The sequence below is a fragment of the Leucopleurus acutus genome, assembly GCF_964270905.1.
Source record: "Leucopleurus acutus genome assembly, chromosome: 17".
NCBI lineage: Eukaryota > Metazoa > Chordata > Mammalia > Artiodactyla > Delphinidae > Leucopleurus > Leucopleurus acutus.
Window position 1 is genome coordinate 83826699 of NC_139159.1, and position 12180 is coordinate 83838878.

Sequence of the window (12180 nt, forward strand, 5' to 3'; positions counted from 1 at the left end):
TGCCCTGCTGGCCAGCCCTCTCCGGATGCCGTTTCTAAGCTGCTGAAGCCGCCTGTCCTTGACTTGGGCTGCGCGGAGGCTTCTCAGGGGCTTCCTCCCCGGCCTTGGCAGGACCGGCTGAGCTGAGGGACTTCCTGGCGGGAGGGAAAGATCCCCAGGCCTTGACCCCCCCCCCCCCATCAGGCATGTGGTAGGACCAGGCTCCCAGCTGGCCCAGACACAGCCCAGCCCTTAAGGCAGAAGGCCACCGCCCTCCAGAGCGCTAACCACCCGGCCCCCTGACCTGATAGGGCTGGGGAGGGGGGCGCCGGCAGGCGGGTGTGAGCTGTGGAAGCCACCTCTGGAGAGTGGGAGGGAGGAGGCCGAGGGTGTGACGGGGGTGGTGTGGCCCCGGGCCTCCGCGTGCCCTCCCCTGGCCTCTGACGCTGCCCCTCACCCCTCCCCTGCCCACCCTGGGGCCGGAGGCTGGTGGAGCCTTCCCCCAGTTCCTTCCTGCCTTCCCTCACGTTGGGCATGTGGGCAGCCTCCCCTGCCGGCGTGTGTGTCTGCGCCACGTGTGCCAGGCGTGAGGGCCCCGGGAAGCAAGGCACGGTCTCCCGAGGGGGGCTGGCCTTGAGCCCCGGAGGCCAGGACTGCAGGGGTGGCTTGAAGGAGCCCCTGCCCTTTGGCGTCTCCAGGGCGTCCGGTCAGCTACCCGAAGGGAACAAGGCAGGAGCCCAAACAACCAGGGGAGGAAGACGCCTGGGGTCAAGTCCTAGAGGGCCGCGCGGCACGCCCTTCCCGCTCACGGCGTCCGGGCACGAGGCCAGTGGCTGGGAAGCAGGGCGGCCAGCCACACCAGCCGCTCAGACCTGAGCGTCCCCCCAGGGCCCTATCCGGGCACCCACGCCTCCAGCTGGACAGCAGGTGGCCAGCCACTCAAGCTCACAGCCCTGCCCAAAGGGTCTCTCAGGCCCGGGGCGGTGAGGAACTAGAAGGAGACCCCAGAAGGGAGGCGGTGTCCCCTGTGTGAGAACAGAGCTGAGCCACGGGCCCTCTGCGGTCTGTGGCTCAGCTTCTCTCGAAACCAGAGAAGAGGCAGCCAGGGTGTGCCCTGCCACACGCAGCAGCCCCTCCGCAGGTGTCAGCCACTCCCCCAAGACAGAGGGACGAGGCTCACCCGGCTCTGGTTGAGCAAGTAGAGGTGGGGCCTTCACCTTCCTTCAGCACCGCCTTCGTCAGCCCACCGGGGTCCCTAGGCAGGTGTGGGTCCGACGCGGGCATGAGTGTGACGACACCGGGGTGAGGGGATGGTCACACCCCTCATCTGCGCCTGTTCAGAGCCCCACTGCCTGACTCGGGGGCAAGGGCTGAGTCCTTTCAGGGGTGCCCTCCCCTCCATGGGTTCAAAGGGACCTCCTCGCTTCTGTGGGGAATGGGGCCAGAGGATGGGAGTGTGGGAGTGACTGGGCCTCTGGTGAGGGAGCGGGTGCAGTTATCAGCAACTCCAGAGTCGGCCACTCGGACCGGGCCCACACTGGCCTGGGGTGCTGCCCACCTCAGTGGGGCCACATGCTCTCCACTGCACCTTCCAGGGGCTGTCAGTCACAGGCCCCTGCCTTCCCCCCTTTGGCTGGGTGGGTGCCCAGCTAATCCAGCTGGTGCCCACCCTCCTGCCCATGGTGATTGAACTGGGAGCCCTGGGCCTGGGGAGCAAGTCGGGCGCTAACAGAGATTTGCCTCGGGGTGTCAGTCATCCCAAGAGCTATAAAAAACACCCAGACTACTCAGGGTGCACACCAGAGAGTGAAGGCGTCCCAGGGCAAGCAGAGCGAAGGGTGGAGAGAGGCAGAATTCCGAGAGCATTCTGGGATCTCCTGGATCCAGCTGTACCCGAAACTAAGCCCCTTGGACTTGCAAGTTATGTGGGCCCACAATTTCTTGCTTAAGTTGAGTTGGTTCTTGTCTGTCACAGCTGCAGGAGTTGTGAAATCCTCTTTCGTCTCCTCTCTGAAGCATTTAGGACTGTTCAGACTTTGCACGCACAGCACTGGTTAATCTTTCCTTGCCTGGGGGAGAGTCGGTCATTCTCTTGGAGATGCTCCCTGTTGTACTCCCCATGACCCTTCCATCTCCCAGGCCGCCACTCCAGCTCCTGACCAGGGTGCTTCCCTGACCCACTTCCAACCTGCGTAGAAGAGTCTCCTGGACGTCCGACCCTCTGAGAACACCTCAAGCCAGGCCCGTGGGGGAGAAGGCAGGACCTTGCTCGGCAGGACCCCCCGGGAGGAGGTTTCTGTCTGCGTAACTGTATGAGCTAAATGAAAGGCAAGTGGCAAAGCAGCCTGGAAATTCCCCTCGTTTTGCAAGACAGGCAGGAAAGCCGAGCTCTTTAGAACGCAGATTGCAAAAGATTCCCTACCTGATCCCTCGTTGATACCCCGAGCCAGCCCTTGATATTCCCTTTGCAAAACATTCTGTGGACAACACCCTCTGAGAGCGCTGAGCGGGTACATGTTGTGGCCGGGGAGACCAGGGCGCCAGTCCTCTAAAGGCAAGTCGTGGGGAAGGCAGCTCCCCAGCGCCCCGCCCCCCGCTGCAGGTGTCCATGCTGCCTATGCCCCCCCACCCCACCCCCACGCTGACTTAAGCCAGAGGGATGCGAAGAGTTGCTGAGGCCAGGGTGCTCGGGCTCCAGGGCCAGTTAGCACGTGGGCTTGAACATCCAGAGAGGAAAAGCAGGCAGATCCACAAACGAATGTGTCTGCTCTCTATTGCACTGCAGGTCCTGGCAAGGGTAGTTAGGCAGGAAAAAGAAAGAAAAGGCATCCAGATTGGAAAAGAGGTAAAACTATCTCTATTCTCAGATGATGTGATTTTTTTAAACTGATTTTCTTTTTTTTTTAAAAATATTTATTTATTTATTTGGCTGCGCCGGGTCTTAGTTGTGGCACGTGAACTCTTAGTTGCGGCACGTGGTATCTAGTTCCCTGACCAGGGATCGAACCTGGGCCCCCTGCATTGGGAGGGCAGAGTCTTAGGCACTGAACCACAGGGGAAGTCCCTCAGATGACACAATTCTATGTTTAGAAACTCATAAGGAGGGACTTCCCCAGTGGCGCAGTGGTTAAGACTCCACACTCCCAGTGCAGGGGACCCAGGTTCGATCCCTGGTCAAGGAAAGAGATCCCACATGCACGCCACAACTAAGAGTTTGTATGCCACAACTAAGGAGCTCACGTGCCACAACTAAGGAGCCTGATTGCCTCAACTAAGACCCAGCACAACCAAATAAATAAATAAGTATTTTTAAAAAGGAAAGAAAGAAACTCATAAGGAATCCACAAAAAAACTATTAGGACTAAGAAAACAAATTCAACCAAATTTTGCAGATTACAGCATAGATATACCGAAATCAGTTGTATCTTTATATACTAGAAGCAAAAAATCTGAAAATGAAATTAAGAAAAACTTTTCATTTACAATAGCATCAAAAGAATAAAATACTTAGAAATAAGTTTAACAAAAGAAAAGCAAGCCTTTTACATGAAAACTACAAAACCGTTGGAAAAAACTAAAGATGCGAGTAAATATTCATGGATCAGAAGACTTCGGGTGTTTATGTGGCAGAACTCTGCACACTGATCCAGAGATTCAAGTGATGCCTATCAAATTCCAGCTGGCCTTTTGCAAAAACCTAACAAACGGATCCTAATGTTCATAACAAGATGCAGGAGACCCAGAGTAGCCAAAACAATCCTTTGTTTTTTTTATCACACTGTTTGTGGGATCTTAGTTCCCCAACGAGGGATTGAACCCGGGCCCTGGGCAGTGAAAGCGCTGAGTCCTAACCACTGGACCGCCAGTTCCCCAAAGCAATCTTTAAAAAGAATAAAATTGGCTACAAAGCTACAGTAATCAAGACAGACACATAGATCAGTGGAACAGAATAGGGAGCCCAGAAATAAACCCACACACTTATGGTCAATTAATCTACAACAAAAGAGGTGAGAATATACAAAGGGGAAAAGACAACCTCTTCAATACATGGTGTTGGAAAAACTGGACAGCTACATGCATAAGAAACTGGACTACTTCCTCACACCATATATATACTTCCTCACACCTCATATATACTTCCTCACACCTCACACACAAAAATAAACTAAAATGGATTAAAGACTTACATGTAAGACCTGAAGCCATAAATCTCCTAGAAGAAGACATTGGCTGTACACTTTGTCATCAGTCTTAGCCATTTTTTTTTTTTTTTTTGGCTATGTCTCCTCAGGCCAGAGAAACAAAAGCAAAAATAAATAAATGGGACTACATCAACCTAAAAAGTTGTTGCACTTTTACTTGATAGTAAAAGAAACTATCAACAAAATGAAAAAGCAGCCTATTGAATGGAAGAAGATATGTGCAAAGGTTATATCCAACAAGGGAGTAATATCCAAAATATTCAGAGAACTCATGATGCAACCTCAGGAAAACAAACAACCCAGTTAAAAAAGTGGGTAGAAGACCTAAATAGACATTTTTGTAAAGAAGACATACATTCAGCCAGCAGGCGCGTGAAAAGATGCTCAACATCGTTAATTATAAGAGAAATGCAAATCAAAACCACAATGAGGTGTCACCTCACACCTGTCAGAATGGCCACCATCAAAAGGCAACAAATAGCAAGTGTTGGCGAGGATGTGGAGAAAAGCAAATCCTCGTGCACTGTTGCTGGGAGTGTCGATTGGTGCAGCCACTATGGGAAACTGTGGAGGTTCCTCAAAAAATGAAAACAGAGCCACCATATGATCCAGCAATTTCACTTCTGAGTATTTGTCTGAAGAAAACAACACTAAATAGAAAAGATATATGCACCCCTGTTTATTGCAGCATTATTTACAATAGCCAAGATATGGAAACAACCTATCGGCAGATGAGTGGATAAAGAAGATGTGCTACATATATACAATGGAGTATTACTCAGCCATAGAAAAGTATGAAATCTTGCCGTTTGTGACAACATGGATGGATTTTTTGTTTGTTTGTTTTTTTGGCTGCGTTGGGTCTTCGTTGCTGCGTGCGGGCTTTCTCTAGTTGCGGCGAGTGGGGGCTACTCTTCGTTGCAGTGCGTGGGCTTATTGTGCTGACTCCTCTTGTTGTGGGGCACGGGCTCTAGGCATATGGGCTTCCGTAGTTGCAGCACGCGGACTCAGTAGTTGCGGCACATGGGCCCTGGAGGGCACGGGCTTCAGTGGTTGTGGCACATGGGCTCAGTAGTTACGGGGTGCGGGCTCTAGGGTGCGCGGGCTTCAGTAGTTGTGGCGCATGGGCTCAGTAGTTGTGGCTCGTGGCCTCTAGAACGAGGCTCAACAGTTGTGGCTCATGGGCTTAGTTGCTCCGCGGCATGTGGGATTTTCCTGGAGCGTGACTCAAACCCGTGTCCCCTGCACTGGCAGGTGGATTCTTAACCACCGTGCCACCAGGGAAGTTCCAACTCTTTTTTGTTTGTTTTTAGATTTTATTATTTTGGCTGTGTTGGATCTTAATTGCGGCACGCGGGATCTTCGTTGAGGCATGTGGGATCTTTTGTTGTGGCGTGCAGTCTTCTCTCTAGTTGTGGCGTGCGGGTTTTCTCTCTCTGGTTGCGGCGCATGGGGTCCAGGGCGCATGGGCTCTCTAGTTGAGGCGGGCAAGCTCAGTAATTGTGGCACGCGGGCTTAGTTGCCCCGCGGCATGTGGGATCTTAGTTCCCTGACCAGCGGTCGAACCTGCGTCCCCTGCATTGCAAGGCGGATTCCTTACCACTGGACCACCAGGGAAGTCCCAACATGGATGGACTTAGAGGTTATTATGCTGATTGGAATAAGTCAGACAGTGAAAGACAAATACTGTGCGATTTCACTTATATGTGGAATAAGAAGCAAAACAAACGAACAAACATATCAAAGCAGAAACAGACTCATAGATGCAGAGAACAAACTGGTGGTTGCCAGAGAGGAGAGGGGTGGGGGATGAGTGAAATAGGTGGGGGAGATCAAGAGGCACAAACGTCCAGTTACAAAATAAATGAGTCACAGGCATGAAACATACAGTGTTGGGAATATAGTCAATAATATTGTTGGGGCTTCCCTGGTGGCGCGGTGGTTGAGAGTCCACCTGCTGATGCAGGGGACACGGGTTCGTGCCCCGGTCCAGGAAGATCCCACATGCCGCGGAGCGGCTGGGCCCGTGAGCCATGGCCGTGGAGCCTGCGCGTCCGGAGCCTGTGTTCCGCAACGGGAGAGGCCACAACAGTGAGAGGCCCGCGTACCGCAAAAATAATAATAATAATAATAACAATAATACTATTGTAATAACTTTGTGTGGTGATGAAACGGAGCAGGACCCTATGGTCCTTGCCCACCATGTCCTCAGCCTGCCTTTTGTCTGTGGAAAAACTTTAGCCAAAGAAAAGTTTAATCAGAGAGAAGTGAGAAAATGCAGAAAAAAAGGAAACAGTCAAAGGAGACCAAATAGTAATAGCTTAGTCATTAAGCAGAGTCAGATTCCTTTAGTTCCTTCTCCAGGGCTATAGATCATGTTCTGAGCCGTATCCTGTGAGCTGTCTTATAGATACTGAAACCCCGCCAGGTGGAAGAAGTTAACTACATGATGACCAGGCTGTAGCCATGACATAAGCTGCCACAATTCCAAGAACTGGCCTCAAAGGAAAGGGAACAAACAGACCCTGGAACTGAAGATTAACCGTGCTTAAAACAATCAAGATGATGCCAGTCAGACCACCAAAGACTAATTTCAAGATGACTGTCAGAGTTGACTGTGCTGTTTCTACACATAGCCCCTCCGTCTGTCTATAAAAGCTCTTGCCTCCGGTTGCGGGTGGCGGGGGCAGTCGGCCTTTGGACAGGTGCGCCCCCCACACCAGTTGCTGGCATCCAAAATAAAGAAACTTTCCTCTCCACCACGTTGCCTCTTTATTGGCTTTTGAGCAGGGAGCAGCTGGACCCCACTTTTGGTTACAGTGGCCGCTGGTAACTAGACTTATCCTGGGCATCATTCTGTAATGTGTAGAAATATTGAATCGCTCTGTTGTTCACCTGGAACTAACCTAGTGTTGTAGGTCAATTATACATCGAAAACAAACTCAGAAAAAGAGATCCGATTTGTGGTCACCAGAGGCAAGGGGTGGGGGGAGGGGGAATTGGATGAAGCTGGTCAAAAGGTACAAACTTCCAGTTATAAGTGCTAGGGATGTAATGTACAACATGATTAGTATATTCAACTGCTGAATGTTACATACGGAAGTTGTTAAGAGGAAATCCTAAGAGTTCTCAGTACGAGGAGAAAAACGTTTTTTCCTTTTTCTTTTATTTTGTATCTATATGAGATGATGGATGTCCAGTAAACGTACTGAGGTCATCATTTCATGATGTGTGGGAGTCTAATCATTATGCTGCACACCTCACACTTATCCAGTGCAAACATCAATTACATCTCAATAAAACTGGAAGAAAAAAAGAAGAGCATTTGCTTTCAAAGCATATATGTATGTATGATAATATAAAAATGTGGTCATGTATAATATAGAGATATAATATAGAGAGATGCAATAAAATATTAAACACACTAAAAGAAAGAAAAAGAATAATGTTGGAGGAATCTCTCACAGTTCCCAGTTACAAAACTTATTACAAAGCTATGCTAATTGAGGCAAGGTGGTGCTGGATATTCAAGACACATGGATCGATGGAACAGAATCACAGGTTCAGGATGAAACTCTTACGTTTATGATTAATGGATTTTTGGCAAGGTGCCAAGACAATTCAATGTTGAAAGAATAATCTTTTATACAACTGAATATCCACATGCAAAAGAACGATGTTTGACCCCTATATCATACCATATACAAAAATTAACTCAAAAGTGGATCGTAGACAAATTTAAGAGTTAAAACTATGAAATTCTTGGAAGAAAACGTAGGATTAAATCTTAACAATCTAAAAGCATAAGCAACAAAAGGAAAATTAGATAAACTGGACTGTATCAAAGTTAAAGACTTCTGTGCTTCAAAGGACATTATCAGTAAACTGAAAGGACAATCCATGGAATGGGGAGAAATGTTTGCAAATCATCTATCTGATAAGGGACTTGTATCCAGAATATATAAAGCACTCTCACAGCTTTACAGTAAAATGACAAGTAACGCAATTAAAAATGGGCAAAATATTGAGTAGACATTCCGTAACCGAGCAGGACCTACGGGACCTTCTTGGAGCAGACCCCCGCCACACACACACATGTCCTCTGCCTGCCTCTTGTCTGTAGAAAAACTTCAGCCTCCTAATCCTTCCCTGAGTTCTAAAGAGTAAATTTAATCAGAGAAGTGATAAACTGCAGAAAGAAAGGAAAACAGTCAAGCAAAGTCAAAACAAAATAATAATAGTTTAGCCATTAAAGCCAGGGACCTTTAGTTCCTCCTCAAGGACCATAGAGACTATTCTGAGCCATGTCCTTGAGCTGATCTGCAGATGCTGAAACCCACACCAGCTGGAAGAAGTTAACTGTCTGCTGCCCACAAGCCCATGGACCCCAGACCAGTTGGAACCAGAAAGTTGATGATGTTGACTCCCGGTTACCTCACTACCAGCCAATCAGGAGAATGTCCACAAGCTGACCACTCACCGCACAACCCTGTCCCTCACCCTGTTTTTTTTGTTTTTTTATATATTTATTTATTTATCTTATTTTTATTTTTTGCGGTACGCGGGCCTCTCACTGCTGTGGCCTCTCCCGTGTGGAGCACAGGCTCCGGACGCGCAGGCTCAGCGGCCATGGCTCACGGGCCCAGCCGCTCCGCAGCACGTGGGATCTTCCCGGACCGGGGCACGAACCCGCGTCCCCTGCATCGGCAGGTGGACTCTGAACCACTGCGCCACCAGGGAAGCCCCTCACCCTGTTTTTAAAAACCTTTCCCTGAAAGCCTTCGGGGGGGTTGGGCCCTTTAAGCACTAGCCGCCTGGACTCTTTGCTTGGCGCCTGCATGAACTCTTTGTCTAAGTTTTTTAAAAATTGGTTTTACTGGGGACTTCCCTGGCAGTCCAGTGGTTAAGACTCCGTGCTTCCGATGCAGGGGGTGCGGGTTCGATCCCTGGTCAGGGAACTAAGATCGCATGTGCCACGCGGCCAAAAAAATTTTTTAATTTGTTTTACTATCTTTGCATGTCACAGAAACAACCAAATTTTTTTGTCAGTTGCATCGTTCTTATTTTGACCCTCGTCAGACCTCTTCCATTTGAAAATGTTAGGTAGTAAATTAGCCACACCCACTGAGTCTCTTATCTTTTGAGGCTCTGCCATCAGCCACAGGAGAGAGACTGAGCCTTCATGGAGGATAGCCCCAGAGTCCCTGAGAAAAAGTTGGGACCATGTCCTTCAAACTATTGACCTATCCGAGGATGGACATTCGGATGACCTTTGGATACCTTGAGGCGGACTCCCCATTTCCAGCCTCTCATGGAGAAGCAGCCTGTGCTTTGGGCTCACCCCAAACCCAGCTAACCAGAAACTGATAACAGGACAGCGTGAGCAGGTGAGGGAAATGCTTCCGTGGTCATTTGCCTGAACACCATTGATGTTCTTTCAATGCTCTGTTTCCTGGTATTAAAAAACAAAAATCCAACCAACTAAAATTTGAAGGTCTAATTGGTGTTACTGACCAATTAATGAATTGGGCAGCGTGCCATCCAGCAAGTATAGGGGAGTTCCAAAGGGCTCCAGAAAGGGGAAGGTTTTTAAAAGCAAGACAAAAAACTCATAAACAAAAAAGACGATGTCAGGCTTAGGTCACCTACTTATGGGGGATGGAAGGGGTCATTGTGGCGGATGACTTCCTCTTCCTCTGTGGGTGGAGAGGGCCCATGTGGCAGGTAACCTCATTGGTGCCGACCAGAGAATTCCTGACTGACCAGTTAAGACTGCATTTCTGGGGGAGGTTGAAGCGTCAGTGAGGGTTGGTGTTAAGCCCTGGTTTAGTGGCCTGGCCGAGCATAAGTGATTCCCTGTGGGGGCTGTGGCTTTCTTTTTAACACTGGGTACGGTACGTAAAGAAGCCCTTTCTCTCTCCTCAAGCTATCTGTAACCCATAGTCATTTAGTAGACTCTTTTTGTTTTTGCTTTTGTTTTTGCGGTACGCGGGCCTCTCACTGCTGTGGCCTCTCCCGTTGCGGAGCACAGGATCCAGACGCACAGGCTCAGCGGCCATGGCTCAGAGGCCCAGCCGCTCCGCGGCACGTGGGATCTTCCCGGACCGGGGCACGAACCCGTGTCCCCTGCATTGGCAGGCGGACTCTCAACCACTGCGCCACCAGGGAAGCCCTAGTAGACTCTTTTTGTAAACTGAAACGCAGCCTTTTAAAATGACACCTGCGGGCTTCCCTGGTGGCGCAGTGGTTAAGAATCCGCCTGCCAGTGCAGGGGACACGGGTTCAAGCCCTGGTCAGGCAAGATCCCACATGCCGCGGAGCAACTAAGCCAATGCGCCACAACTACAGAGCCTGCGTGCCACAACTACTGAAGCCCGTGCGCCTCGAGCTCGTGCTCCGCAACAGGAGAGGCCACCGCAATGAGAGGCCCGCGCACCTCAACGAAGAGTAGCCCCCGCTCGCCGCAGCTAGAGAAATCCTGCGCACAGCAACAAAGACCCAACGCAGCCAAAATTAAATAAATAAAATATATTTAAAAAAACAAAAACAAGCAATACAGAAATGTCTTACTTAAAAAAAAAAAGTATCATGCTGGTATCTCCAGTGTTGTTTAGCGCGTGCCCTTCCGGGTTGTCCAATTCTGACTTCGTCGGGTCCCTGCCGTTCATTGTCTGTGAGCTGTTTTATAGCTCTATAAATTACCCGTGACCAAGAGCAATGAAAATACTTCCTTTTTATAGACATGCAAATACATTTGGTCCAGTAGAGGTTCACTTGTATTTTTCCTGTGAAAAAAGCCGATCTCCATCTATTTTAAAGTTTATTTTAGCATTCCTTTACTCCATATAAATTTGTGGTTTTCGAACCTCTTTTTTTGAATTTGTAACCCCTTTCCTGGTTCTCGCATTAGTTAATGAGTTAAGTAAACCTTTGACACACTGCACTAGTTTTCTAGGACTGTTGGAACAAATTACCACAAATCTGGTATCTTAAACCAACAGAAATTTGTTCTATCACAGTGCTAGAAGTCAGAAGTCTGGAATCAAGATGTTGGCAGGGTTGGTTCCTTCTGAGGGCTGTCGGGAGGATCTGTTCCAGGCTCCCATCCAGCTTCTGGTGGTGCCAGCCATCCTCGGTGTCCCTTGGCTTGTGGCCACATCCACAATCTTTGCCTCTGTCTTCACATGGACTTTTCCTCTGTGTCTCAGATCTCCTTCTCCCTTCTCATGTAAGTACACCAGTCATTGGATTTAGAGCCCATCCTCATTCAGGATGATCTCCACTAGGGAGCCTTAACTTAATTACATCTGTAACAACCCTATTTCCAAAGAAAGTCACATCACAGATTCCAGAGGTTAGAACTTGGACAAACCTTTTGGGGGAACGTTGTTCCCATCATGTCTGTGTGTCATGCTTCTGAATATACACCTGCACTCTTTTTCTTTAAGGGCAGCTTGAAGATTCAAGGCCCTGGAAACACAGGGTGCTGGGAGATTGTGCAGATATGCTTGGGGGTGGGGGATCCACTGGGGGAGACTGGAGGAGACTGTGTCTGGGGTGTGAGTGGAACGGGAGTGGTGGTCACTGCGGGAAGGTTTCCTTGGTGCCCCTGGGGCCCAGCAGTCCCAGTCTGAGGGAACTGACCCCATACAGCACCGCCAGGGGTGGGGTACCCCTGATTCAGTCCAGGGGCTTGTGTCCTGCCATGCAGAGGGAGGACCTGCAGCCCTCAGCCCTGGTGGGAGCCCAGGCTAGTACCAGGGCCCTCTGATGTGGAAATAGGTCAGAGTTCATTCCTTTGTTCATCTGGGGGCTGGGAAACAGCTATAAACCCTCCTCCCACCCCCATTCCCAGCCCAGGGCAGTTGATGGCCCAGGCTTCCAGTGCCATCTGTACCTGAGTACCCGGTCAGCTCATCCTGCTACCTTGCACCTTGCTTTTGTCCCTTCTCAATGGTGGCATTCCTGTGTCAGCTACACCTACCCTATCTCCTGGAAC